Source organism: Leptinotarsa decemlineata, unplaced genomic scaffold (assembly GCF_025532065.1).
Source record: "Leptinotarsa decemlineata unplaced genomic scaffold, Ldec_3_MD MMD2_P_RNA_scaffold_4, whole genome shotgun sequence".
In the NCBI taxonomy this organism is placed as follows: domain Eukaryota; kingdom Metazoa; phylum Arthropoda; class Insecta; order Coleoptera; family Chrysomelidae; genus Leptinotarsa; species Leptinotarsa decemlineata.
In genome coordinates this window covers 6,065,115-6,073,648 of record NW_027412531.1, presented here as the reverse complement: position 1 = coordinate 6,073,648, position 8,534 = coordinate 6,065,115, and positions in this window count along the sequence as shown.

The window sequence follows — 8,534 nt, the reverse complement described above, 5'->3', positions numbered from 1 at the left end:
ATAATTAGCGAAAACATGCTATCTCTCGAATAATGCAATTGCATTTCTCTTTGATGAAATTCGTTACGAAATGGGTAGTGAACAAGTAGCTGTTGTTAGAAAACCTGAGATAACATCTACAATGAAAACCATGATATCATTTGGACAATCACATGCTAACATATTATTGACATCTGGCTGGGGACTTTCACAATTGAAAGAAGATATCTTGGATACAAATAGTCATGTTTTTAGTGGAAAACTACCACTGAAGATTTCAACAAAAGTATCTTGAATGCTAAACAGGAATTGATTTTGATTATCGCCCGATCATTCAAAAACTCATATATAGGTGAGGTTGATGCTGATTTGGAAGTAAATAAAATCGAATGGAAAATAAGACACATTTGACCAGATGATAAACACAAGCTCAAACTTTTGAGTAGAATAAACAAAAGCGGTCTGAATGCCAAAATCAAGTTGGCTTATCGTATGTGGGACCTCTATGAACTACCATCATTACGTGGGACTTCTTCAGACATATGGGCCATCAAAACAACAAACGCTCTGGAAACTCCTCGTTTTGTCATCATCGCATTCCAAAGTATTACCACATCAGAGGATAGAACACAGGATATTACAAAATTCACAACTGCTAATATCAATAGTATTCGAGTATACTTGAATTCTGAAGTTTATCCAGATGAGCGTTGGAATTTGAATTTCGATAAAAAACTTGATGCTCCTGCTTATTATGCTTTTGAGAGTTTCCAGCGGAGTTATTATGATAAAGGTATGAACCTCTGATGGACATTGGACAATTTAGAGAGAATTCACTATTCGTCATCGATTGCTCCCATCAACCGAATGCAACAAAATCATCAACTATTGATATAAAGATTGAGTTTGAGACAAGGAAGACCAAGTTTCCAAACAACACTGAAGTATATGCATTGATTTTGCATGATACAGTTTTAACATACAATGCATTGGATGGTTCAGTTCACAGCAGATATTGACACTCTTTAAATTATTGATACTATTTCATTTTTCCACTCTATCGTGTACTGTTTCTACGATTTTTTTTCTTTCATTTGTAACTGGCTTATATCATGTATTGTAATTTTTCATAATTCATATATATCATATTTATTGTTTTGTAATCATTTTCTATTATATATAATGGGATTTAAGTAAATAAAACATGAAAATAATACAAAAATTTTTTATTTGACATTATTTATGATTTACAGGAACATATAGACTATCTAAAATAACTTCTTCCTCATAGTCATCATTTTCGCGACCATCTTCAATTTCCTCTCGATTTTCATCATTCATTTCAAAGTGATGAATAATCCATTCTGGCAAGTATGGTTGGAGGCTATACAGGAATCTTCTCAGGTTCAGTTCAATCATAACCTCACAAAGTTTCCACAATTCCAATTCATTATCCAAAAATTTGTTACAAACTTTAGCGTCACTCCGATAGTTCTCAGCATTACGAAGACATAATTCGATTTGTTTATCATCATAGCATACACTCATATCATAATTGCTTGCATGTTCAGCTCCATCACCCAACACCTTCAATTTAGACGACAAATGTTGAACCGATGATTCGAGATCTACAACATCGACCCAATCTTGACTTGCATACTGCATCCACATCTTTGAATGGTGGAACTGAAATCAAATAAAAAAACAATTAGCAACCTCCTACTTGTTTCCATGATATAATACTCACATTCCCATTCTATTTGTACTTATAAAGTGAGTGTATTCAACTAAGTCAGTAATGTTTATATTTCCATGTAATTATCACCTAAATTATCTAATATATGAATATCATTAAAACAAAAAAAAATTCACTATACCTACATAATTACTATTATTATTTAATCATACTGAATTTGACTAGAGATCGCGTTTCCATACCTGCAAAACTTTGCGGGCTCTGACCTAAACACACCATCGTATATTTACCACCCGATGAGTTGATACAAGTTATATCGTCATCACTGAATTGCAACGAAATACGTTTTGGTAGCCATGTTTTAAATGATTTATCATTGCTCACATCTTCCAAAGTTGATAAAATTGATTTTCCAAACCTTGTAGAATAAGTTGACATATTCTTAATTATATATACTTCATCAATTGGTAATGATGATAAAGCCTTTTGCTCTAGTATTTCAACCTCCTGTACAATCAAGTTATTGATTTTATTTAAGTCTACGTTTGAAACGGACATGATGAAAATATGTATGAAAATATAAACAATTTCCAACAGCAAAATACACTCACCGTCTTCCTTCTATTACGAACTGAATAACACTCTACCAATTGCTTACTGCTGCAGATATATTCGTCTACTGATTTCATAGTGTGCCAGGCATTTCTTTCATGTTGAACAGCGCGAGTCACCCCTTCCATGAAACCGTGATAGGTTCACATTGCTAGTTGCTACCCACTAGAGATGTCTGACGTCACAGCCAAACCCACTTCCCAACTGGATGCGATAACAGATGCCGGTACAGTCCTCGGCCACCTGCGTATCACCATCGATAGCGAGGCTAGAGCGATGCGTTACGTCACAGCCTTCTTCACTTCGACAGAGGTAAGGGCACACCGATGAATACGCATTACTCAGCCAGACGTCGTGGAGTGAACATCTTGATGTTTGTACATAGACAAGCACATGATGAAACCCTGTGCCGTGCATTCTCACTCTCACACACAAACACACACACACACACAAAATCTCATATGAAAAAAAAATCTGAACGATTCATGAACCAGACACTTCAAGGTCACATCGCCTTGACTTCACTAAACAACAAAAAAAAAGCAATTAATACGTCATAGTGGTGAGGGGAGACTTAGAACCGGAAAAAAAATTCTGAACGATCCATGCACCAGACACTTCAAGGTCACATCACCTTGACTTCACTAAACAACAACAAAAAAAAAAGCAATTAATACGTCATAGTGGTGGGGGGAGGCTTAGAACCGGCTCAAATCTCCTACTTATCGCATACCTCACATGTTTCACACGAATTCCTTAATTCTTCCCATGATCACGCATCAAACCCAAAATTGAGGAATTTCCAACAACTTCCTTCAGTTTTGAGATACTCATCACAAATTGTTACAAATGAAGAAAGAACGTTTAACAAGAGTGAAATTGTGCATTTCTCATAAGAATAACAAAATCTTTAACCGAATAACACAAACTCTAATTAAATAAAATTTCCCAATTTTTTTTCAATTTGCTGTTACTCGTCACGAATTCATTTCTACAATTGTAGAAACTAATAAACATTCCACACATTTCTCACATAATCAACAGGAATTCTTCAATTCTTCTCATAATTCATGTATCACAAAACTGAGATATATCCATCAACTTCCTTCAGTTTCTAGATACTCATCTCAAATTGATACAAATATTGTAGAAACGTTTAACAATAGTGAAATTGTGCATTTCTCACGAAATTAACAAAATCATTCACCGAATAACACAAACTCAATAAAAAAATATATCCCAAATTTTTTTCAATTCTCTGTTACTTGTCTCTAATTCATTTCGAAAAATGTAGAAACTCATAAATATATCACGCATACCTCACATTTTTCACACGATTTCCTTAATTCTTACCGTAATTCACGCTTCAAATCCAAAATTAAGGAATTTCCACCAACTTCCTTCAGTTTTGAGATACTCATCACAAATTGTTACTAATAATGTAGAAACATTCAACAAGAGTGAAATTGTGCATTTCTCACAAGAATAACAAAATCATTTACCGGATAACACAAACTCAAATGAAACAAAATATCCCACATTTTTTTCAATTCGCTGTTACTCGTTCCGAATTATTTCAACAATTGTAAACACTCATTGATATAACACACATTTCTCACTTAATTCACAGTAATACTTCAATTCTTCTCATAATTCATGTATCACAAATCTGAGAAATATCCATCAACTCCCTTCAGTTTTGAGATAATCATCTCAAATTGTTACAAATATTGTTGAAACGTTTAACAATATTGAAATTGTGCATTTCTCACAAGATTAACAAAATCATTCACCGAATAACACAAACTCAATAAAACAAAATTTCCCAAATTTTTTCAATTTTCTGTTACTCGTCTCTAATTAATTTCGAAAATTGTAGAAAATCGTGAATATATCAAGCATACCTCACATTTTTCACACGAATTCCCCAATTCTTCCCGTAATTCACGCTTCAAACGCAAAATTAAGGAAATTTCACCAACTTCTTCGGTTTCGAGATACTCACAAGATTAACAGAATCATTCACCGAATAACACAAACCCAATAAATCAAATTTTCCCAAATTCTTTTCAGTTCTCTGTAACTCGTCTCTAATTCATTCCGAAAATTGTAGAGAATCATGAAAATATCACGCATGCCTCACATTTCCTTGATTCTTCCCATAATTCACGCTTCAAATCCAAAATTAAGGAATTTCCACCAACTTCCTTCAGTTTTGAGATACTCGTCACTAATTGTTACAAATAATGTGGAAACGTTTAACAATAGTGAAGTTGTGCATTTCTCACAAGATTAACAAAATCATTCACCGAATAACACAAGCCCAAATAAAACAAAATTCCCCAAATTTTTTTCAATTCTCAGGTACAGAGAAAAAACAAATATGGCGTAATGAATATAATAACCAACGCCTAATGTGAAATAACATAGAAAGAATTGCAAATTCAACAAAAATTACTGAAAAAACTTGTAATTAAAAAATGTTGAGTTCAAAGTTTGATTCAAAACACATAATTTGTTGACAAAAAAATGAAATAATCATCGTATACTGAAACATATGGTATGTTTGGATTCCTTAGGGTGAGAAGGTTTCGAATCCGTCAAAAACAGGTCACTTCCGGTTTTTACTTCCGGTCGTCCGATTTCGATGATTTTGACATCAATGGATTCGTTTAGATGTCAAAAAACATAGTCAATCATTTTACGAAGCCAAAAGGACCTCATAACCTATTTTCGCTATACTAGTCGCAACAGGTCGGTGTGGGTACTCATTTCAAATGATTTAATGTGTAGACTATGAAAAATATAATATCGAGCGCCTAATGTGAAACAGCATAGGAAGAATTACAAAGAGAATCATTGAAAAAACTTCGGATCGTTACGTACATCATGTCAAATGAAAGAAGAAAAATTGCAGAATTCATCGACAACGTAAAAACAAATATGGTGCAATATGTCAGAAGGGCACTAACCTACATATTCATTAATGATAACTGGATCTCAACGTGCAGCACATCAAATGAAAGGGAAACGAATGCAGAATTCATCGACAGAGAAAAAGCAAATCTGACGCAACATGTCAGAAGGGCACAAAGCCACATTTTCGTTAATAATTGTCGAATCGTCACGTACAGCACGTCAAATGAAAGGAGAAGAAATGCAAAATTCATCGACAGAAAAAAAACAAATATGGCGCAGTATGTCAGAGTGACACTAAGCAACATCTTTGTTAATGATACTTGGATCTCAACGTGCAGCACATCAAATGAAAGGGAAACGAATGCAGAATTCATCAACAGAGAAAAAATAACGGAGACGATGCCAAGAGGGCACAAAGTTGTATCTTCACTAATAATAGTCGCATCATCACATGTAGCACTTCAAATAAAATGGGGGAGAAAAAGCAGAATTCATGTGTTTGTTGCGCTATTCAAATCCAAGGTGACATGGATCAATGTCAACGCTGAATATGCATCTAACAAAGACTCTTTGATTTTCTTTTGTTTCATTTCAGAATATGTCATCACTAATTTTTATATTCAAACCCAAAGTGACATTGATCACTGTCAATGTCGAATCTACATCCGGAGATACGCAGTTCTCAAAGCGACGAAACAAAGGCTCTTTGTTTCATTTTAAAATATGTCATCACTTATTTTACCATAAATACGTCATGCATGGCGAAATGAGTTAGTTGCATCCGTTGAAAGTGATATCAGTGACAAGTGCATCGATTCTATTTGAAAGTAAGTGTTTTAGGTTTGACTTTTTCCTCAAATGAATTTATTCAAATGTAATTTATTTGAAAATTGGTGAGATATGTTGAATCATTTGATTTCCAAAATTTTTCTCGATATATATATATGTTGGATGATTTCAGTCAAATGTTTTACATGTCGTGGTTTGTTTGAGATAGTATTCGCATATATTGTGAATCAAAACATAAAGCTTCCATTTTTTATTTTTCACAGATGGATTTACAAAAGTTGAATGCAAGTTCGATCGTGAAGAGAAAGCCAAGTATCAAAGTAGCAGATTTGCCTGTGGAGATGCCGCAGAGGATATTCACTGCCAAAATCGTGAAAGGAAAATTTGGTGAGGCGGTCTTGTTAGATTTGGGAGATAAAGTATCATTTCTGCCCCACCGAGTGACGGAGGCGTATCGTCCTCACTTAGAAGAATGTTCATCAGGAAAATACGCTATTGTGTTCAAAGGGTTAATGGACATTGGGAAACCGAATCTTGTCGTTTCATTTGAGATTGTACAAAATTAAGGTTAGTACTGTTTCCAATTTTTTCTTTGTTTTATAGGCAAAGAGTTTTTGGGTGTATACAATATTTTTCATTCGGGTCAAAAATTCTCACTCACAGATATGATCCGCATAAAGTAGTGTTTTCATACAATATTTTTCCTTCACTTAGTACGTGCAGAATATGTGTTTTAAATTCTTTATTTTGAATGACACTTGATTTTTTATTTTCATGTAGTAGCAATTACTTCATGAAAGACATTACCCTCTCTGTTGCCAAAAAATTTTTTTTAGTGTATGTTTTTATTGAAAAATCGAATTTATTTCAGTGTATTTTTTATTGAAAAATCGAATTTATTTCAGAATAATACATCAACGTGTGCAGTATCAGTCAGAGTCATCTCAACAACAACATTCAAAACCGTCATAGCAACCTTTCCAGAACGAGTTTCAAATCTCAGCAGTTTCCATTTTTTTCAGTCTATAGTTGCACATTATGAGGCTAGAATTTGTCGATATTCAGTGATTTGTTGGACAAACTGCGTCTATTCAATATACACACAACCGTAATGAATTTGGAAGACTTTGACGTGGTGTGTTCCAAAATTCAAGAAAAACACGCCGTTCTGTATGGGTCATTTCAAAGGAAATTTGTTCAGCTGCAGTCTCAATAACGTTGATATTTTATATAAATGGCTTTATAATATACTACCAAAATAAATAAAATACATATCACACACACCTTTTTTTGAAAATGAAAACTTATCTTATACAGGGAAAGTTGTCAAAAATATGCAATAACAAAAAATTATATACCAGATTTTATAGAGATAAAGAAACATCATATTGAAAGATACTAAGTTGACAAAAACAGTACATTTTAGAAATAAAGAAAATAAGTTTGTTTGTCTGATTCGTTGGGTCAATATAACAAAAAGTGGCATTTTATATCTTGAATTTTATTTAGAACATTACTATAGATGATTGACATTTGACATTAAATTTCAATTGTGATATTTGGAAATTCATTTCGTATTGTAGTTTTTTCGAAATTCCCATTCAAAATAGTATCCTTTGATATAGATACCGGACGAGTCTATTATGTGTAGATAACCTGAGTTTCAATTGTTCGGAGTTCTGAGTTCTTGTACATATAAACATAACAAAGTAACGACACAGACAAATATGAAAAATCGTCATAAAATAATTCAAATCCATTCAAGTGAATACATGAATTGAAAGATATTTTAACCTCAACTTCGATATTCTGAAACAAAAACACACAGTATTCACAATTCCATCTTTCGTTATTCCAAGTTCATAGTCATCAAAATTGATACGATTATAATATAAATATAGGAATATAAAACTATCTTCAGATACAGTTGCATGAATGCACATCAAGTGTTCACTCAAACTGTTACTTAGACAATTTTTTTGTGCGACGCCTCTGGAAGGCCTGATGCAAAGACATTTTCACCACGCCGCGCTGTGTGCCGGGAAGTCTGCGCACTTCACCGAAAAGACAACATGCGGCGGCAGTACTGATGCGAAACTCATTGCATAAACATCATTTAACTCTTACTTGTTACTCTGTTCACGTTTTAGTTGTTGTAAAATACATATCATAAGTGAAGTGGTATTTTCATTAAATTTTACCACATAACCCAGTTGATCACATTCAACAATACATGGTCCTTCGAGCCGGATAGTTTACACCTATCATTTCAAGCGGCATCGGAGCAGATTCACACATCCAAGGTGGGGACTTCGGGAGTAGCAAACAACCATCGGCGAATGTGAGCAGAGAAAGGGGCTCCAGCGTAATCAAACAAGTGGAAGGAGTTGGCGGGCATTTCAACAACGTGGCCAGGCATTCGGCGGCATCAGTGCTCCACGTTCTTAAAATAGCACCAAGCAGAGACGGCGCAAGTCGGACGAGGGAATTCAGAATTCATCGCCTTCGAGTTTCAAGGCGGCTAGGCACAAAAAAGCGG